This window comes from Dermacentor andersoni, chromosome 3 (assembly GCF_023375885.2).
Source record: "Dermacentor andersoni chromosome 3, qqDerAnde1_hic_scaffold, whole genome shotgun sequence".
Lineage (NCBI taxonomy): Eukaryota > Metazoa > Arthropoda > Arachnida > Ixodida > Ixodidae > Dermacentor > Dermacentor andersoni.
The window spans coordinates 83,669,898-83,691,847 of record NC_092816.1 but is presented as its reverse complement, the minus strand read 5'-3'; the positions used below and the strand labels follow the sequence as shown (position 1 = coordinate 83,691,847).

The following is a 21,950-nucleotide window of genomic DNA, read 5'->3' as shown; positions in this document are numbered from 1 at the left end:
GTTCCTGTCTCACCTTGCTTTCGTAAAAAGAAAATAATGTATGACCGGCCGTGGAATCGGTCCTGGAAACGTCCCGCACGTGTGCCCTATGCCACTTCCTCGTCTTTTTTTTCTTCTGACGGCTCACCTTCTCGCTATCTCCGAAACCGGCCCACTTTCCTCAGTGCTTTCCTCATGTCGCGCAACCTAGAAATTGTTGGACGGTAAACTCATCGTTACTCTGGCATTTTACAACGAACATGGACCTTTTCTCGATCTATTTGCTGAAATAAAGATCACACGGCGCATAGTTAACTACAGGTGCAAATAGAGGGAAGGTTATGTGTGATACTTTATTACTTGTATTTAATCAGAAACTTTGCAAATTACTACTTATAACTCGTTTTCTCTCAATTTTGAGTCGTTATCTCACGCGCATTGAATGTTTCCCCGATTTTCTGACTTTACTGCATGCTGTTCGTAACTTATATATATTTTGTCACAAGTATGCACATATAAGCAAATATATTGCTGATGGATTAAATACACAGTAAATTGCTCGTGCAAATAGTGCCCGGCGGTATGAATATATCTAAGCGGCATCATATATTTGGCTGCTCCCCTGTGAAAGTTGAATGTAGCACCGAGATGGTGGATCCAGGCGTACATGTGAGGGAAGTGTGAAGTGCATAAGTGATTACAGGCATTTATAGTAAGTTACCTATTGCACAGTACAAAATATAAAAGCATGAAACTTACGTCTTCCACATTTTCTATTAGGGCGAAATGTGACGTCATGTTTCAATTTGCAGAAAGTAAGGTCCATGGTATGGGTAATATCAGGGAAGGTTTTAAAGTATGTACTTTAATTATTTGCCAAATATTTCTTATTTCAACCACTCAAAAGTGTATCGGGGGCTATTTGGCTGCGATCCTGTGACGCTAATCAAGAACACTGTGGTTTTGTTAAAGAAATCAAGACAAGAATGGTACACACGCAGATGTGCACACATACATGCACATACACATACTTAATAGGTAAGGCGAAACTTCCACAACATTTTCCTCTCTGAATTTACAAGTTCTTCCGGTTTATTTTCGTGCGACGGGAATCATTATTACCAGACTTAAGTTTTCTCAGGCGGAGCAAGTCATTTGTGCCGCCCCTGTCTTGAACTGCTCGCCAGGAGGCCTGTAGTACACGCAGCGGCAGCCTCGACCGCAGTCACGCTCAACATTATCAGAAGTGCAGGGCTGGAAAAAATGTGTGAATGCAAAATTGAAGCCGTTTTCTCAAGTCGTAAGTAACAAGGCAGTCTTGTTATTTAGAGAATGCGCGAAAAAGTAAAGCTACGTAGCTTGGTCCCAAAGTACAATAATTTGTAATAATGCTATGTCACATGTGTTATTCTTATACATGCCTTAATTTTCAAATGCAGTGTTATTTTTTTCACACGACGTAAGCGAACTACGCAGCACACGTTTACCTCAAGTACCTATATGCCACGTGCATTTATTTCATGTTTTGATCGTGCCCTATGACAGTACCGCTTTGTTATCGCTTTTCTCTTTCCACGCAACGACGCGCTAGAAAATGATTCCTGTGTCCCGAACGCTCTAGCCCTTTCTTGAACAGTTGGGCCCGTCATACCTGTTTGAAAGCGTACTCGGAGACGATTGCGGTACTTTATAGAGTGCTCTTGGTCACCAGTGCTGCGTCGACATAGTTCGCCGACGGATGTATAAATAACGAACCGGCGAGTGCGGTGTCGTTCCATCGACTAACGACGATGCCGCTCGTTCTCATGACCGCCGAAGAGTTATTTTCTAGTTTTCATTCGGGCAGAAGTTTGCCCAATTGATTCTTAAAATTTAAAATTCAACTTCGCCTTACTGAGTTCCTGCCTGCGCACAGCTTTCCTTACGGGTCAATATTCACTTTTAAATGCAACTGACGATTCCACTGTTTTCTCAAGAATTAGAAGCCATGTCATAAATAATTGAAGAAGAAAGTAAAATGAGAGGCCATCGAAACCTCTCATTTTAAGCAAAGGGAAGCATGCCTCAGTATGCTTTGAGTGTGCCTTCATTAGAATAAATTGCTTTTCACTTTTCTGTTTGAAATCATCGGATCATTCCCAGTGCTGCGTCCCAGTGATCACATATGCAGTTCCTTTATTGACCGATTTTGTTCTTATACTTTGTTGGGTTTCGCTGTTTTCTTTGCTAGCATTATTGAGTGGTAGTAAGCTTCCTTAAAACCAATGATCTCACTGAATTAATTTACAATTGGTAAATTAGTAGTTGGCATGCATATGTTCAATTTGCCCTCTTGTCTCTGTCGTTATGTAGTGATATCATTCATGGCATAACATTTATGCCATCTTGTCCATGTCTGCATGTTATTCTTGTCCTCATATGTATCGAGATAAAGAAACCATCAGGTCATTCGTACTATTTATCTTATGACATGAACTCCATGGCATGCATGTGATGCCCTTGATGTCATAACATGTCATTAATATTATGTGTGCATGCATTTCATTCCCCCCTTGCATATTTTTATCTATTCCCACTCGAGAAAATGACCCCGACGTCATCACAATGTGGGTGGCTGGATAGATAGATAGATAGATAGATAGATAGATAGATAGATAGATAGATAGATAGATAGATAGATAGATAGATAGATAGATAGATAGATAGATAGATAGATAGATAGATAGATAGATAGATAGATAGATAGATAGATCGCCAATAGCTCTGTTACCCACCTCTGCGCTGGCGCAGATGGCAGAGAACTTCAGCCTATGGATGTTTTAGGGGAATCATGACCTGTGTTGTCGTGAAACCACACCTCGAAACAAAATTTGTGTTGCAGTGAAGCCACACCTCGAATAGAAATTTGGATATAATGCATACCCTCATTTTACTGATACAATCTTAAAGCATATTTTTGCTCGTCATACAAGCAAAAGCAGGGTAAATAAAAGAAATGGATGATGAACAGTTTTATTTTCAGTGAGCAAGTCGTATCGCATTGCTCTTTGCTAAGACAAGGCAAATACGAATTCGTTTACAGTCGCGCACTGATTTCTGTAACTGTTCAATATTGAAAAAGATTGTTCAAAGTGGACGTGCGGCTTCCTGAGAGCCGTATGGCTGCTGTGAATAGATGTGCGTCAACGTGGCGCTAAACCGTAACTTCGGAGGCCGACACCAGGCGAAAGAGTGCTGGGTTGGTTTAATAGCCAACGCAGGCCAGCAAGCTGTTGCAGGGAAGTTGGCCTTTTATTGGTGATTGGCCGGCCCCAGATAACGCGTGCAGAATAGAGTGAGAATCGCAGGAGTGGTGAGTCTTTCTATCAAGTTCGTCGGTGCGCTTGCAGAAAGGAACGGGTCGAGCTCGTGTGTAACGAAAAGTACCAAGTTGAATTTACACAGACAAACTTCTGGCATCGCGCAGTCAAGATCGCACTTCACTGTGTCGCGACTATGCAAATGGCCGAACACAAAACAGTGCCGCGACCTTCACCACCGAAAAAAGCGCAATGGTGAATAATGGCATGTACACAAATTTTCTCTCCAGCTGGAATTGTCAGAAATGGTGTACTTCCATTCTTGCTTGAGAATATCTCAATTCCAGCTCTTTAAGATAAACGGATACTAGAATTGAATTTCTTTTCTTTTTTTTTGTAAATAAAGAAACAACTTTTCGTAGATTTGTCAATGTCTGCATGATATGTCTATGGTTTATGCAAATCTTCCCACTGCCCTGACTATTCGCGTTGAAGTTATCTGTGGCTAGCTCGCTGATCCTCGAAAAGCAAACGAAAAATTAATTTCGCACTGAGTGACTTCCTGCGATCTTTTTCAGAATCCTGTGACATACCTCTAAAAATATCTGTCCATACTTCAAACGGGTGTGCAGTTCGACGGCAATAAAATATTATTGTATCACGGATTGTTTGATGTTATTTTCTTCAGTTCTTGTCAACGCATGCCCAAATTGTAGTTCATCTTAAAGAGACAGGGCGCTGCATCTGAACGTGAAAATCCTTTTGTGCACCATTGCCGACTTCACAGCACCTTCTCGGATGACTTCACGACCAATTTGCATAGTTTCTGTGTCTGTTTCTTAAGAGGAAACAGATTCAAGAGTGTAGTACTTTGACACCCGCCATCATGCAACCGATGCAAACTGCTTCAGAGGATCTAAAGAAAACAACGCAAGTGAGCAGGTGAAACTTCGCCAAAAAGAATACTTTGCCAAGTGATGCATGCAATAATTTAGTACATTCTCCCTAATGGTAAGCTTTAGAGCAAACTTCTTGAGCGCCTCCGCAAAAAAAAAAAAAAAATGGTTAAGCTAGGGTAATCCCTCGTACAAGGTATACTCGCAGGATATAAAAACAAAAATGCCAAAGTAAAAATTCAGCGGATAGATTACAGTGTAACATCTAAGTGAATACTGACGCAATGAAAAAGTTGATGTCATTTATCCTGAGCTGATTATACCAAGTGTGCCCGCGAGGACTTTAAGAAATTTTTAAGGTTTGCTTGTGGTAGATAGCACAATTCTAGTTCTTGAGCTCGTCCACTCAAAGAGGCGAAGATTACCAGCCAAAGAAAGGAAAATACATGATTGACTCATTGAGAAAATATTACTAACTATGTTTTGGCCTAATTGTATTTATGGTATACAGTGCAATTTGCGAAATGTAACCAGTGAGCATGAAAGGCATATCCAATTGGAGCGAATACTAAGGATGGCACTGGTTTCGAGATATGCACAGTATAACTTGAGGTAAAAATGCACGGTTGCTCCATTTACTTAAAGAAATTACGCATTCAAGCAGGAAAGTAATTGAGACCCCCTTGTGTTAAGTCGCCGATATTGGGAATTATTACCTCAATAGTAGTAACATTATGAAAATGTGTTCTAAGTGGATATACGTTGGGAACTCATCGGCTACAGTTCGTAATTTGCAGTATTTGCCATCAAGTTACAATTGAAAGTTGATTAGTGTTCTTTTTTAAATAGTCGAATATGCAATTTGATTTCTCGTGCGAGTAATGTTCGCCTGTTTAAGAAATTCAACTTAATAACTAGAAATGTGGTATCTGCCACGCGTGATTTTTGAAAGCAGGCTAAAGTCGTCGCAGCAACAACCGGTATACTCAAAACGTTTGTGCAAGTTCTGCGAGGCTTTTGTAACATACCTACTTTTACCAACCCTACATTTCTTCCTTAAGAAAATAGCCTATTCTTGGTATAACCATGTCTCTAGCTTTGTTTATTAAATTAGGACGAGTTATTTACTTTGGCAAGCAGGAACGTACCCTCCAATTGTACTTGTGACAACTACACATGTCGATTTATTTTAAATAAATGTACTGTATGCTCGTCATTCTGCATGCCTTGCAAGTTAGCTGAGATAAGACATACTATAACTAAACGAGATAGGACACACCATTGTTTAGGCGTTGCCCAATCGATGAAAACTTTACATTGCCTCAAAGAGCGCGCGCAAGTCCTGCGGGCGAGAGAATGTACCTGCTATTAGTGCTGCTGGAAGGCATACTAGATCTGGTGCTTTGGCAAAGTTGCTGAGTTTGTCGATGCAAATGTATTGCTTTATTTATGGTGGCTTTTTCGTCACGCCAACCACACTTTGATACGAGGTGCCTTAATGTTTCCTCCGAAAGTTCGTGGTGTCATATTATTATAACTGAGGTACTTCGACTGCCAAATATTCGTACAGAAGCATTATTTGCGGCTTCCCTCCACGTTGTGCCTGCTGGCTGCTGCTGCGTGGCTGCTAGAGTTGGGGGCAGGTGTGTTTGTAAATATGCCCGAATATATAACTTGAGCCATTGGGCATGTTAAATTGGCCAAATACCACTGACTATGAGCTGGTTCTTCGTCAATGCAGCTGAATGAGTATTTGTAAGTTGATACATGCCCTAATGGAAGAGTAGGAAAAGAGGCGAGAATTTAAAGAGGTCAACAACGGAAGCATCTGAGTGTGGCGCAATAAAGGTAGCGTACAAATTGCTTTGTTCCATTCCACGCCATTAGGAGGTACACGTGTATTTATATGCCGATGATATCACTTTCGTCGCATCAGACAGTGAAATTCACTCCCGGTACATCGTTTGGAAAACTACCTCTGCGATGGAGAAATCTGTTGAGACAATATTCGCCTTTCCCTTAACGTTGGCAAGTGTTCAATATTATTTTTTTTCTGCTTAATAATAGTTTTATTACATACGTGTGCTACCGTCTCGAGACAACACATCAAATAATGTTGCTTAAGTATTTAGGTGCAGTCTGCGATGCTTTTCTGAGCTGGCTCGGACACATTAGCCATATAGCTAAAAAATACGAGACCACCTAAGCACTTCTTATGAGTTGTGAATGCGAAAGCATTTATGTCCAACTGAACGCCGCTGAGCGGACTTTTGAGTTTTTCGCTGCGAGTAATGTACCATAGCAGTACGTGCTGCCCGAGCCAGCCAGCAGCATCAACCTGTGGTGCCAACGCGGCATGCCACCGACCCGACGTCCTGCGCGACAAAAGACCCAGGAAACGTGCCACGTGACTACCACGCATAAAATAACCCATCTTGCCCTGCGATGTCGCGTCGCCGTACCTGCTCCGTCGACGCGCGCTGGTGATATGGCATCGCGGCTATGCTCTCTCCCCTCGCGCAAGACCTGGCACGCTGTCGCGGTCCTGAAGGTACTCCGATTCGCCCGTTCTGGTCCGTCGAGGCGCGCTCGTGACGTGACGTGACGGCACGTTTCGCTGCTACAGATGCCGCCGGCTTTTTCGCTCAATGGGTAATTTGATGCATCAGTATAAGTAAGGGCAGTCGGCATACGACGCAAGCTATGCAACAGTTTCAAACGAGAACAGTTATTCGCAAAAGTTTCTATTGAAAACATGAGAGATCCTCGTTTATGATCGACAAAATGTATGTGAATCCTTATTTATAATTCGAATGCAGTAGTTTCTGCCTCGTGCCAGCTTATAAATTAGGCCCTTTTCTTCAGATATAGGAGTAGGCCTTGCTGCTGTGCTGGGCATCATCAAAATTTGTGTCCAATAATGTACATAACTAATTATGCCGTCAGTATTCTGCAGATATCATTCATTGACGGTACAAACATCACTGAATATTTATCATGCTGCTATAAAAACATTGCATACCAGTGCCATTTCCGAGCCTTTGTTACATTTTGGTGTACAGTGGCCACTGTTTTGTGCAGTCAGGTGGCTGTTTTACAAACTTTGCTTATTCCAGTAAGTGTACTCATCTTGGAGGTACCTTTTATTTGCGGTACGCGAGAATGCAAAACATGTCTCTTCTAATATACCAAGTGACATATTGCAAGATACGTAATGGGTTTAGCAATAAACATGGTCCTTGCGTCGGGCGCCTCACACAGTTGTACACTTATTCTTATTTACTGAATTTCGGGTGAAGAAAAAAATGCTGGTGGTACTGTTAACCACATGCATTATTTTCACTCGTTCAAAAAGCATCGATCTTCCTGTGAAGTTTGAGGCATGTTAGCTGGGACGTCCTCTATACAAAGACTTAGTCGAGGAGTAAGGATCATACAATGCTCATGGCGCCTATGAAGCATGCTTAAGAAATATACTGAGAATGTACAGCTAAAGGAGAACAATACAGAATTTTAACAAACGCAGTTGCGTACGATGGTTTCTGGAAAGATTGGAAATATTAAATATATCGATTGCAACTGTTGCATTGCGTCTTACCGCTTGTCTGTTGCAAACCACCGGCAAACTCCATTGATGAGGGTGCGCATTGGTCATATCGGATCTGGAAGAGAAAAAAAAATCTTGTCTGTGTTGCTCATTGACAGCGATCGCAAGTTTACCCGTTGTACTTGAACTCATCGGACGGTGTTCTAACCATACGGGGGTGACACATGTTAGCGTGACGCAGCGCGCAAGGCAACCGCTGCCGGGAAGAGGTAACAGCGCCCTGGCAGCTACCAGGCGCCTCACAAAGCGGGAGACATGAGGAGCACTACCAGTGGCGTTAGAGACGTCGAACCTCGATGACGCACGCAACGAGACCGACCGGACCGCCGGCTAGTCAACCACAAAGTGAAATGCTACATAATGCACAGCTTAACGTTAACCGTGCGTTCGGTGCATAGCCGCGCATGCACACGCCAGCTCAAGAGGACCGGTACTGAGCTTGGAGTGTATGTGCGCCAAATGCTCACGCGAACTGCAGCATGCGGAACGCTGGCCGGGCAGCACGACCGAGCCGATTGAGCGGAGCGTTCACGGTACGTTTCCTTTTACTTGTCGCTTTTGCACACAAACGTACTCCGGGTTTCTGAAGACTCTCTAACCTTCCGCAGCAAATGCGAATACTCCGTCGACAGCGGAGCAACACGAAGGGGGTAAAGAAATGTGCCTCGCGTAACCGTCTAATTGCTTTCACAATAAAAAAATTGCCACTTTATAAAGGACGAAGCATAGCGAGCGCTGCAAGAGGGTCCTGGCTTTTAGCCGTGTTACGAGTGCTTGGATGGTTTGCCTAATTTTACCGCTGTGCTGTGCCTTATGGAGGGCAGTGCCGGAGGCACCCTAACGCCAACTGTGTAGCCTCTCGGCATGTTGGAGGCCGACGGTATCGATCGTGTTGTATGTTGTCCAATCGTTCGGGTCGTTGCTCTGAATTGTAGGCCACTGCGCGCACCAATGGACAACTCTAAAATTTATCAATGAAAGGTTTGGAGCAGGCTACTCCTTATGTGTGGAAAATAATGTGAAAAGTTGGGCGAGTTGGTGAATAATCATAGCACCAAGGGGGGGGGGGGGGCAGCTCACTGACCAGCACAAGGCGGAGAGACAAAATGATACACGACACTCGCTGGCGTGGCGCGAGTGTCGCGTAGAGTTGAGGAAAGTTTTGACTATCAGGGTATCCGGTAGATCCTGGCATGAATCTGGGTATCACGCAGTGGCTTCTTGAAGGTAGCGGGGTAGACTAATGACCGCGTGCGCGCTGATTCGTCCCTCCTGAATGGGGGAAGGGGGTGAATGTCGATGAGGTAGTGTTCCAAGGCGCATCGGTTACCCTCCCTTCTCCATCCGGCGTCTATTCCTCGTAAAATTAGCGTCAGGACAATGGCGGTGGCCGCAACAACTGTAGGTTTGCCCACTGGTGCTCAGGAAGAACAGACCAAGTATTATTTATATGCGTAACGCGTAACGGTGGCTGGTGCAAAAAAGTACCAGGACTAACATTTTATATATATTAATAAAGTTTGGGAATACATGTGGCAATAAAATGCTATATCTTGGTCCTAACTTTACCGCAGCGAAATTTGACATTTTGGTCTCTCATAAAAATATGAGTACAATATTTCTAATAATTGAACAGCAATTCCGGCTGCTAGACGGGCAATATATGCGTGGGTGTATGCATAAACGAAATAAAAGCCTATTTACACTTCCATAAAAAAAAAAGACGCGTAGAGTTATAGTGAAACGGAACTAGGCTTTCGTGAACTAAAATACGTAATAGGGTGCACTTTGGGGCTACAATAAATATGAGGTCGTGAGCGGAATTGGGGAAATAGTAATGCTGCCAGTGCTGACTTTTACCTCCGTTATTTTTTCGTTAAAGTGAAACACATTATCGAAATTGCAACTTAAGTAAATGGGGTGAGCCGATTTCATCATCATCATCATCATTTATTTTTCCTTAAGGACCCCTGTCGGGGTATTACATAAGGGGGGGTTACAGAAGATAAGGATAGAAACAAAGATATGGTTACAATTTCTTACAAGACTCAGCTTGTGGATTCGCAATAAAAAAAAAATAAAACAACAACAAGAGGCACACTGAATAGAATGCAAAAGCAAATCAGCAGAACAGTCACAATGTGAGACAGCAATCGCAAAAGAATGAAGGCACAGTACGGTCATTGTAAGGTTAGGGTTTAAGGTGATCAGTAAGCAGCTGCTTGAAGATAATGGGGTTGCGCTCATTGACAACTCTATCTGGTAAATTGTTCCACTCTATAATGGCGCTAGGCAAAAACGATTGATTAAAGGAAGCTGTTGAACCATGCAAGCGCTGGATGCTGCAAGAGTTAAAAAGGCGACGAGATGTACGGGTTGGTGGGATTAGAAGCCTTCCATGCAGTTCGGGGAAGTTATAAAAAAGTCGCTGGAAAAGGCACAGTTTCGCAATTTTCCGACGCAACACCAATGGTTCGAGTCCTAGAGATGATTTAATCGCACTGACACTTTCTTCACGGCTGTATCTGGAAGTGATGAATCTAGCGGCACGATTTTGTATTGATTCTAACATATTAATTAAGTAAGCTTGGTGCGGGCTCCAAATAGCTGAGGCGTAGTCAAGTTTACTTCGAATAAAAGTTTCATAAGCTAGTTTTCTTGTGGATGAGGGGCACAGCGCAAGGGTACGTCTGACGTAACCAAGTGATTTATTAGTGTCGGTAGCCAATTTTGTTATATGGTCGGACCAGGTCAACTTGCTATTAATAGTAATACCGAGATAACGATACGACTCAACGGTGGATAGGGCTGTCGAGTTTAAAAAGTACGAGTGATTCTTGTTAGAGTGTTTACGGGATACCTGCATAACTTTACATTTGGAGATGTTAAGTTTCATTAAAGAGTTGGAACACCAGGTTTCTAATGAATGTAAGTCTTTTTGGAGCGTTGCATGGTCGGCTGGGTCTGTAATGCGACGGTAGATTACGCAGTCATCTGCAAAAAGTCGGATATTGGATGATATGCCGTTGGGAAGGTCGTTTATGAAGATGAGAAAGAGAAGGGGACCGAGGACGGACCCCTGTGGTACTCCGGAGATGACGCTAGCAGTGGTTGAGCAATGATTTCCGATAGCTGTGTACTGGAATCGATTAGTAAGAAAGCAACGGATCCATGACAGTGCGAGAGGGTCGAGACCGAGGCATGAAAGTTTGGCCAAAAGCCGCTGATGGGGAACACAGTCAAATGCTTTGGCGAAGTCTAGATATATGACGTCAGTTTGAAGTGATGAGTCTAAATTCAGGTGAAGTTCAGTAATAAATTCAAAAAGCTGTGTATCGCATGACAAACCAGGCCGGAAACCATGCTGATTGTGAAAAAAGAAGGAATGATCACCGAGATGACATGCTATTTGCGAATATATTATATGTTCTAGTAGTTTACAGGGAATACTCGTTAGGGAAATGGGGCGATAGTTGGAAGGATCAGAGCGGCTGCCTGACTTATATACCGGTACCACTTTACTAATCTTCCAGTCATTTGGAAGTGAACTGTCAGTAATGGACTGGGTAAAAATTATTTGTAATATATGACTGGAAATTTCTTTCGTACCTTTTAGTACCTTAGCAGTGATGTTATCTGGCCCGGGGGCACTAGAAATCTTTAGGTTATCAATAAGTTTCATAATGCCTTGAGAAGTAATTGTAATGGGAAACATGAGGGGAAAACTGTGGATGGGCAAATCAAAGTCCTTCAGTGCAGGCTCACGAGTGAAAACAGAAGAAAAATATGAGTTCATTACGTCTGACCGCTGATCAAGCGGCACGTTTGAACCGTCAGGATAAGTCAAGGAAATGTTATTGGAGCTATTGTTTGGTTTCAAAATATTCCAAAATTTCTTGGGTTTGACACGTATGATGTTAGGCAAATCGTGGTGGAAGAACTTCTTTTTGGATTGTCTCAAAGTGCTAGTGTATTTGCGCAGGCATTTGAAGTACTTGTCCCACTTTGAACAAGATTTAGAGCGTTTCGCATCACGAAACAGACGTTTTTTCCTTCCCGACAGCCTCCGAAGTGTGTTGGAAAACCAGGGTTTTCCTAAATCACCGCGAATGCGAACAAGAGGTACATGTCTCTCAACAAGCCGTAATAATTTATTCTTAAATAACAACCAGTTTTCATCTACTGTACGAGAAGGAGCAGTCTCACGAAAAAAATGTGAGAAAGTGTTCAGTTCAGTGTTAATTTTGCTAAAATCTGCTTTGTTGTAGTCCCTAATGTATTTGGTCGAGGGCTGTCTGAAAGGAACTGGGATGCAGAGATTAAATAGCAGTAATTTGTGGTCGCTTAGACCAGCTACGGATGATAGCGATTTTATTATTTTGGGGTTAGAGACAAGGACAAGGTCTAGAATGTTCTCCCCACGGGTTGCCATATTAACCATCTGAGTAAAGTTGAATGTAAGGATTGTGTCAAGAAAATCTTTGGATTGCTGGTAATGTGCGTCTAGATTTGCCCAGTTAATGTCCGGAAAATTAAAATCGCCACAGAGCATAAAGTTCGCAGACGGGAAGCGTGAGTAAAGATTCGCTAGTACAGAATTTAGTTCATGGTTGAAAGAAACATCACAGTCAGGAGCGCGATAACAAGCTATAATCACAGTCATACTTGACCGAAGTGATATATTTACACACAAAATTTCATGTTGACAGTTCAATTTGGTGACATATGAAGGAACACTTTCTTTCACAAAAATCAAAATGCCGCCTCCCCTGCGCCCCAACCTGTCAAGCCTGTGAACAGCGTATGTGTGGCTATCATTTAGTAGCTCGTGGTCAGCAATATTTGGATGCAGCCAAGATTCCGTAAGTATAGCAAGGTCAGTATTGTTGTCTTTCAAGAGAGATTCTAGAGCGTCTTTCTTAGGCAGGTAACTACGCATGTTTGCAAGCAAGACCGACATACTTTGATAAACAGGGACAGTAACCGAGGCGCGGCAGGTCTGGGGGGGAGAGGAGGGGCGCGCATGCCTGGAGAGACGCAGTGACCGCTATGCCCTCAGTTCAACTATACAATCAGATTCAGCATTGTACGTGAATTGTTTGCCATCAAGCAGCAGCTTGTCAAAGCGAAGTTTAAATGATCTGCCGCTCTGTTGTCCATGAAGATAAAGTTTCCTTCGCGCCTGTCGAACTCTGGCTGAGTAGTCCTCGCGAATCGAAAAATTCGTGCCCTTGAGCTTAGAAGCCACTGCAAGAATTCTTGATTTATCTTTAAATCTTGCATATTTTACAATAATAGGCCTAGTTTTGTCTTGCTGGTAACGACCAAGTCGGTGTGCACGCTCCAAGTCGTCTGTACTAACGGATAAGCCGAGTTGCTCGGAGCAGAATGATACTATTTTGGTCTGAGACTCAAGCCAGGTCTCACCCTTTGTGTCTTGAATTCCACAGAAAAGTAAGTTTGAACGACGCAGGCGATTTTCTGCATCATCGCATTTTTCGGTAAGAACTTTGATTTCAGTGGAAAGTTTTGCAAGGCTACCATTCACGTCCGCCTTTAAACCTATTTCGTTTGACTGAGTCGACTGGACAATCTTCTCCAGGGCATCAACGCGAGCCGAAAGGCTGGTCACGAGGGTCTCGATGCTATTCTGTGATGCTCGGATTAGAGAAAGTTCGGACAGAACAGAGCTTTGTGATGTTTCTATGCGAGATATGGCCTTTGCAATAGTTTCAATGGACGGCGGTGAAACGTCAGTTGGTCCTGGGTTTAATTCTACGTCGCCCGACAGCAACAGGAGCAGACTAATTGTGTTAGCATTGATATATAGAGATAACATTTCACACAACAGCCCACAACAAGTTCCAATAACACAAGGGGGGCACGACACCGCAAGAAAACAGCGATTTCCAGAGCGGACACAAGCCGCGTTCGGAAGGTAACTGACCTGCGTCAAGAAGGGGATTTTTGTGACCACTGTCGTTGCGGTGGCGTGCCCCAACTGGCCCCAGTCCGGTGGTGCAATATGTAGTCGATGCGGCTGTCCCTCGTGCATAGTTGCTCGATGTTGCCAGACGAAAAACCGGACTGTGGCAAGGAACGGCCTGTGTGAGGTGACTTGCAAAGAATCGTTCAGGGCCATGGGTAGCATTTGGGCGGGTGCGCTTTGGTGATAAGCCAGAAACGTGTTGCTGCCGTGGAAGCTCAGCCGAAGCGACAATACGAACCACAGGACGAGAACCTGCGTCAAGAAGGGGATTTTTGTGACCACTGTCGTTGCGGTGGCGTGCCCCAACTGGCCCCAGTCCGGTGGTGCAATATGTAGTCGATGCGGCTGTCCCTCGTGCATAGTTGCTCGATGTTGCCAGACGAAAAACCGGACTGTGGCAAGGAACGGCCTGTGTGAGGTGACTTGCAAAGAATCGTTCAGGGCCATGGGTAGCATTTGGGCGGGTGCGCTTTGGTGATAAGCCAGAAACGTGTTGCTGCCGTGGAAGCTCAGCCGAAGCGACAATACGAACCACAGGACGAGAACCTGCGTCAAGAAGGGGATTTTTGTGACCACTGTCGTTGCGGTAGTGTCGCGTAGTGTCGCGTAGAGTTGAGGAAAGTTTTGACTATCAGGGTATCCGGTAGATCCTGGCATGAATCTGGGTATCACGCAGTGGCTTCTTGAAGGTAGCGGGGTAGACTAATGACCGCGTGCGCGCTGATTCGTCCCTCCTGAATGGGGGAAGGGGGTGAATGTCGATGAGGTAGTGTTCCAAGGCGCATCGGTTACCCTCCCTTCTCCATCCGGCGTCTATTCCTCGTAAAATTAGCGTCAGGACAATGGCGGTGGCCGCAACAACTGTAGGTTTGCCCACTGGTGCTCAGGAAGAACAGACCAAGTATTATTTATATGCGTAACGCGTAACGGTGGCTGGTGCAAAAAAGTACCAGGACTAACATTTTATATATATTAATAAAGTTTGGGAATACATGTGGCAATAAAATGCTATATCTTGGTCCTAACTTTACCGCAGCGAAATTTGACATTTTGGTCTCTCATAAAAATATGAGTACAATATTTCTAATAATTGAACAGCAATTCCGGCTGCTAGACGGGCAATATATGCGTGGGTGTATGCATAAACGAAATAAAAGCCTATTTACACTTCCATAAAAAAAAAAGACGCGTAGAGTTATAGTGAAACGGAACTAGGCTTTCGTGAACTAAAATACGTAATAGGGTGCACTTTGGGGCTACAATAAATATGAGGTCGTGAGCGGAATTGGGGAAATAGTAATGCTGCCAGTGCTGACTTTTACCTCCGTTATTTTTTCGTTAAAGTGAAACACATTATCGAAATTGCAACTTAAGTAAATGGGGTGAGCCGATTTGTTTTGGACATTTATGTAAAGTCAAAAATTACGCAGCCCAAGGCCGGTGGTATGGCTCAGAAGGCTTTAGCAGTCAAATAGGTAGAGAGCAAAATAATAAGGTTTGAGAAAGAACTCAAGAATGTGGACTATTACAAATTAGCGGCTAAGCAGCACTAACATCTATAAATCGAAAGCGTCGAGAAAAAATTGACGACGAAATGAAAATGTAAGCAGCAAAGTACCTCGTAACGATAAGTGCACGTAAAAACATGGAGTCATCACAAGAAAAGCGAGAAAAACATAGCTGGTAAATTTGATGCACATGATAGAAACATTAAAGTTAATGCAAGTGTACGTAGAATGACAAGAACGAAATCAGGGAAGAAAATTTGTACGACAAAGGGCAGTGCCCTGCATTCTGAAGCCTGACCTGGCTGTCTGTGGACGTTAAAATACACGAATGAGAGAGCTAAAAAGGAGCATACAACAGGGTGATGCATGGGTTTACTGTCAACGAAGCTCAGCGACTGCTCAACGCACTTTAACGTAATGCCAAGATATCCATCAAACCTGGGGCCCTATAACGTAAAAGTATTCCAATATGTTTTTATTCCACTCTCCTGACGTCTAATTTGCGTAACCGCCGACGCCACCAGGGGGCGGTCACCAGCAGGCTCGTCCGAACAGACCAATCAAACAATCTCCTCGTTCATAGGAGGTCACTTTTGTTTGCTTGAAAAACGAATAACATTGCCTGCACTTAGCTGGTTGTCTTATTCTAAGTGGCTGATAAGAGGCGAGGAGCTCACTCAAATGGAGAGGGACTCGATGGCGCCGAGCCACTGCACTGAAAATTTATAACCGGATAAAGAGAGTGGTGCCGGCGTCTGCGATTGGTCCGCTTTCTCTTGCTTAGCTTGCGGTGGCTGATCGAAAACCGCGGCGGCATGCAACGAAAGCTTAAATATGAAGCTAGAACGGATCCTCAGCAAAGAATGGTTGGCAGAACAAGGTTCTAAACGTGCCGAAAGTGCTCGAAAACGTTACACGGCCACGCAAAAAGTTTCATTACACGCAAGTAAACCCATGCTTAACGGGAGGTGCGACTAGCTAGTGCCTGAGCGATCGGCGGCAGCCATCTTCTAGTCCTTTCGGAACGGGGCAGCCTGCGGCTATTCAGAAGAAAATACAGTTTTGTTTGACATATTAATGAATCTTTAACGCGTACACATAATTTGACGCTTTGAGTTCTTGCGGTTTTGTGACGTCGCGTGGCAGGCAGGTGAAATGGCTGTCGCCCGAAATCTTTTGACAAATAGCCGAAGGCTAATGCTGAAAAGGCGTCGAATCAGAAATAACTAAGAAATAAAATCAGGGTGTACACGTCATATCAAATGGGGAGCTACCGCGGTTTTTGTCACGTCGCGTGACAGACAGGTGAAGTGGGGGTGGTCCAAAATGTTTCTGACCAATCACGGACGGTTGATTGCAGAATTGGAATAGAAAAGTTTGGAAAAGTTTTACGTTATTGCGCCCCTGAACCGTAAAGAAAATCTACCTTCCAGAAGCGCTGGGGTTTACGTCTCAATGAAGAAGAGGGGGAGATGTTTAGAGTAATTGTGGAAACAATCTGGAAGTATATGATGGCGGGTTCATTACAACTGTGGGTAAGCTTACAAGATAAGTAGAGAGTTGCAGAATACTTTTCTGCAATAGACATGTTAAACTTGATTAGCTCACGTGCGCTAGGTGACGTTTCTTGCATACCACCTGAAAGGGAATGCCACTGCATGTCATCATCTTGATTTAGCAAATTTTTTTTTTATAGAACCTTTTTGTTAAGGTTCCTGTTAACCCCCTTTTGCCTTGGGTGTCTTCTCTTTCGATGGAGCTCTATTTTGTTTCCATCACACTTTTCTCCTTTTAGCCAGCGTTAATAAGTACGTTACCCAGGAATAGAGTGATTGGACACCACCCAGTGCTTGGACACCACTGAATTGTTTGTAGCATAGATGTATGTGTGGAGCAGTCATCACAAAAAGCGGAGAGGCCTAATGCCCGATGCCACACCGGGCGGCACACATTCATAAAATACATTCGTAGAGTGTGGCGAACTTGTGAGATGGCGGCTTTTAAGCTGCTGGTGGACGTCATGGACTTTTTCGGAGAAACGCCCACTAATGCCGAACCGGAGGCGATGAAGCCAGAACTGATTTCTCAAAACCGCAGTCTCAACAATATGCTCTTCAATATTTGCTGTTGAAGGCTTTCTTTTAACAGCTCTATATTAGCAAGGCATCAATCGAGATAAACAAAAATAAATTATTATTGTAAGATTCTTGGTATACGTCAATCGCAGTCAGTCATTTCAGGCAGACATGAGCAGAATAACGTGAGATTGGCCGCTTTTTCCGCGCTCCCACGACACTGGGTTTCGATATTGCCTAAATTTACCGCTGAAATTCGATTATAATTATTTCGAATTAAGTGTGGCTTCAAATTTCCTTCTTGAGATGTAGGGTGCATTAAGATGTGACTCCTAGAATTCACCATTTAAACTGCCCCCAACGCACTAATAAAAGAACTAACATCTATTTTTGTTAATTAACCTACTGAAGCTCACGTTATTATCGGCAAAGTATGTCTGCATCGACTGGGAACTTGCCGGCAAGAACATCATGTTGGCTGCGCTTATAGACTTTTTATATAAAAAAACATGTATTGTATAAAAAAAAACATGTATACAGTCTAGAACCACTGTGTCTAGACACAAAAGTGAGTAGTACTCACTGCCATTATTTTTCTACAAGCTTACTTGCTATATAACGAGGAATATGCAGTGGCTCACACCCTGTTGCGCATTAGCATGGTAACCCGAATGTAAAAAATTAATTGATGTTAGAGAACCAGTAGAACAAAAAACGTTATTCTGCGGTGCTATGGGCTAAAATCACGATATGATTATGAGGCCCGTCGCAGTGGCAGACTCCGAACTGCGCATCTCAATCTAACTACACAAGCGTTCTTGCGTTTCGGAATACTGAAATCAGGCCGCTGCAGTTGGGACTGAACCCACAACCTCGAGCTCAGAGCAGCAACGCCATGGCCACTAAGTTACCATAACCAGTTAGCCTTGAATATTATCCGCTATGTTATTATCCCTGGTTGACTTTAAATTTATATATACGAGAGTACTATAGGGGCATCTTTCATGTCACGATTATTGCTTGACTATGCAGAATAGAGGTGCGCTCATTGGTACTGCTTGTAAGGTGAACATGCTGTGCTGTATAAGTTGTTTATTTGGCAAAAATAATAAATCTTCGACGCTTAATTACTTCAGCGAAACCCAGGCCGGGGGAGGGGGGGTAGGCAAAGAAAGCTTAAAGAGCTGAACTGAGCATGCGTATAGTAAGTATCTAGAATGAAAGCGGCACTTAGGTGGCAATGGTAGCGGCGAAGACAGTGGCTGATTGTTACATAGAAACCGAACTATAGTTGATCCCGACCGGCTGCTCTAAACAAATGACGGAGAAAGTCAGAGCTCGTAACGATAGCTGAAGCTTCCGGAAGGAGCTGCAAGTATCGCTTTGGATGCAAACTCAGATGGAGTGACGGGCTCTAGCAATGCCACAACACTAACTTGAAAAACCTAAAGAAAGATCACACGTTAACGGAAATAAAAAGGACTAAAAAAAAAAAAAACAGAACAGAGACGATGTAGCGGTAAATGCGAGAGAAATGCGTTAACATTACATCGCACCGTTTTGAGATCCTAGATCTATATTTAAACAACGTTCACCACATTATACAGTACTGGTATGGAGCTCATACCTGTCTCTTATCTATCATACTTGTCTGTTTGACTTTTGTTATCGCGTCTGCGCCGGTGAGCTAAAAGTCATGGCATGCTTCAGCCTGTGTTGTGGCGTGATTTAGCCGGCACTTCAATGCATGTAGAAATAGATCAACTATGCACTAGTAGCGGCTGAGGATGCAACTCATGCAGCTTTCAAGATGCTTCAAGTAAATTTTATTTTTAGATGAAGCCATCTCTATGATCAATGCCATTCTGCGTGGCTCTCCAAGCAGATATTCGCTTGAAAGTTGGTGCCCTGAGAAGGCAAAATTTCTGATCGCTTCTGTAGCAGCCAGATGACTCCCACACGCAAAGCATTTCGTTTTTCTTTCTAATTATATCGGTTTGCTCCCCACAAGCACCACATCAAGGCAAATATGCCGCGGCGGCTACGCTCAGAGGGCACGCCGTTATCGCCTTCACCTCCCCTAGCAGAAATATGATGAGCGATTTTACCGGCCAAATCCTTTTTCACTTCAAAAGTAGGCTGATCAGTCTAAAAAGCGGCAAGAATGGCAGTGAATAATGTCCCGCAATGCAAAGCTGCTTTAACCAGCGACGACGACAAATAGCCCTTCCTCTCAGGATTAAATATTTAACTAGCTGAGCATTTCTCGGAAACTTCGTTTCTTGGCCTGACCACCCCATGGTGCGCACATTTGGTGCACGGAACTAGGAAAAGAAGAAAGGGACCAGAGTGTCCTGTAAAGCGATGAAGAATAAAGGAGGTTAGTGGAGAGAGAGACCACCGTGGAAAACTTGTTGCGTTCTAGTATCGCGACATTAGCTGCAAGATAGGAGTCGGTGCTTCAATCTTACTGCAAGACAGCGCCATAACGTCCCGAAAACTCCTTTCGCGAAGGCTCTTGCTGGCCTGTGACATCGGTAGTAGTCTCATTGTAGAAATATCATAGTTACGCTTCATAAATATTTCTGTACTAGAATGCAGGCAAGCAGAGGGCTGGCCGTAATCAAGCTTGCTGCATCAATGGTAAAATGTACTCAGGTAGCCTCAGCGCATGACGACAGCACAATTGAAAATGGTAAGCTTAGCAAATGCGGCGTAGTATCCTTCCTCCCCCCCTCACACACACACACACACACACACACACACACACACACACACGCACGCACACGCACACGCGCACGCACACGCACACGCACACACACACACACACACACACACACACACACACACACACACACACACACACACACACACACACACACACACTTAAGAATACACCAGTTCATTGCTGGTTATATAACTACAGGTACTATTTTTATCAATACTTACTTATACGTCAGCATGAAAATGATTCCAAGAAAGCAGGTCAGAATTTTGAACGAAGACATGGCAAGGTAGGATCGGCTAAGCTACTATTCAGGACAAGAAAAGGAGTCTCTAAAAGTCCAACGTTTTTACATTTTCGTAGGTGAATGCTTGGAGGCGCGTTTCAAGCAACGTCAGAACAATATAATTTTCAAGCTATTGTTCTGCCTCGAAGCAAGGTCAGCAATACCTTTTTACGGAAACTTCTCAGACAGAAAGTACGCCAGCATTTCACATGTGAACACTTGTAGTGCGCTTAAAATACCGCGTTGTGGGTGTAGAAACCAATAGAGGACTACATATGCTCAGCACTCATATATCTAAAAGACAACTGCTACGCTCTCCAAATACAGCTGGAAGAGCCGCATCAGATCTTTTATACTCCAGGTGTTTAATACTACTCGCTTATAGATTACATCGTCAATTGGGCTCTGGTAACTTTTCTTTAAATGGAATGTCATATGTAGCTGCAGTCAAATGCAAAATGGACGCTAACCATGAACATAAAAAATTACAACAGGCTTTGGCACCCGTATGGGAGCTTAAATTCGTTCAATTGGTTGTGAGCAAGCATACCGCATGGGTGCCGAAACCTCTTGTTAATATGTTCTTGGCTGTAGTCCATTTCACATTTTACTTTGAATAGCTCTTACCAGGCTAGTTTTCGTCAAACACTTGTTTTCATATGTTTTGTTGACATCGTTATGAACGTGGTGCTTAAGTTGTACTATAATTTCAGTGTATTGGGAACGAATAGTTGCAGAACGTGTTAACTTTGCTTTTTGTATATCACTACGTTCAAACGTCTCGCCGGTCGCCTAACATTTGCTTTAGTATACCACGTTTCCATTTAACACACATTTTCTAATTTCAATAGACCATTGACTGTCGGGCTTCTGCAATACATGACCTACTCAACTCTACTTCCTTTTATTCTCAACTGAAATATGAGCTACACTTGTTTTCTCTTCATCTGAATTCTTTCTCCCTTATTTCCCTTGACATTGCACCTAATATCTTGGTTCCATCGATTATTTCCTTGCTCCTCAGCTTGTCGCCAGCCACGGAAGTATTCTCTCAGCCCTACGCAGATTCAATAATGCCCGTTCCTGCGACGAGTGTCGGCGTTGTCCTAAGGCGTAACCGATCGAACGAGCACAGCGGAAGGTGAGAGCAAGCGCGGAGCGCAGCGAGGGAGGAGGAAATCGGCGAGAGCGAAGAGGCGCGAGGAGGAAAGTGGAGAGGATGATGCTGCGGTACCTAAAGCCCCTCAATCTCCCAAAGTAGCGCCATTCGCTTCCCTCCTCCTCCGCTCGGCGCGGCCTCGACGGTGGCGCCGCCGGTGGTGGGCCTGCCGTAGCAGACAACGGCTAACACGCTACGGGAGGAAATCCACAGAAAAGTTCGTTCGAACCCTGCGGAGCAGTTTTTTCAATCGAGATCTTTCTGCGTCAGTCGGTAACTGGCCTTTAGAATTTCGTGTTCGAATTGGCGAAGAAATAGAGAAAATGACCATTATTCAAGGCGTATTTAAGGCGTAAAGCGCGCGACGTTCAGAGTTCGTGTTGCTGAAACACGACGCAAGCACGCGGTGTACTCAAACACGCGCGTA

General features: G+C 43.8%; 1 long non-coding RNA gene across 1 annotated transcript; it reads right to left on the bottom strand.

Annotated features, from left to right (window-relative positions):
* Positions 1-1,039: 1,039 nt before the first annotated feature.
* LOC126544156 (uncharacterized) lies at positions 1,040-20,411 on the bottom strand. Its single transcript, XR_007602067.3, has 3 exons — positions 20,303-20,411; positions 7,773-7,836; positions 1,040-1,233 (listed from the first exon to the last, which is right to left on the bottom strand). It is a non-coding gene; the product is annotated as an uncharacterized lncRNA (long non-coding RNA).
* Between the last annotated feature and the right edge of the window lie 1,539 nt (positions 20,412-21,950).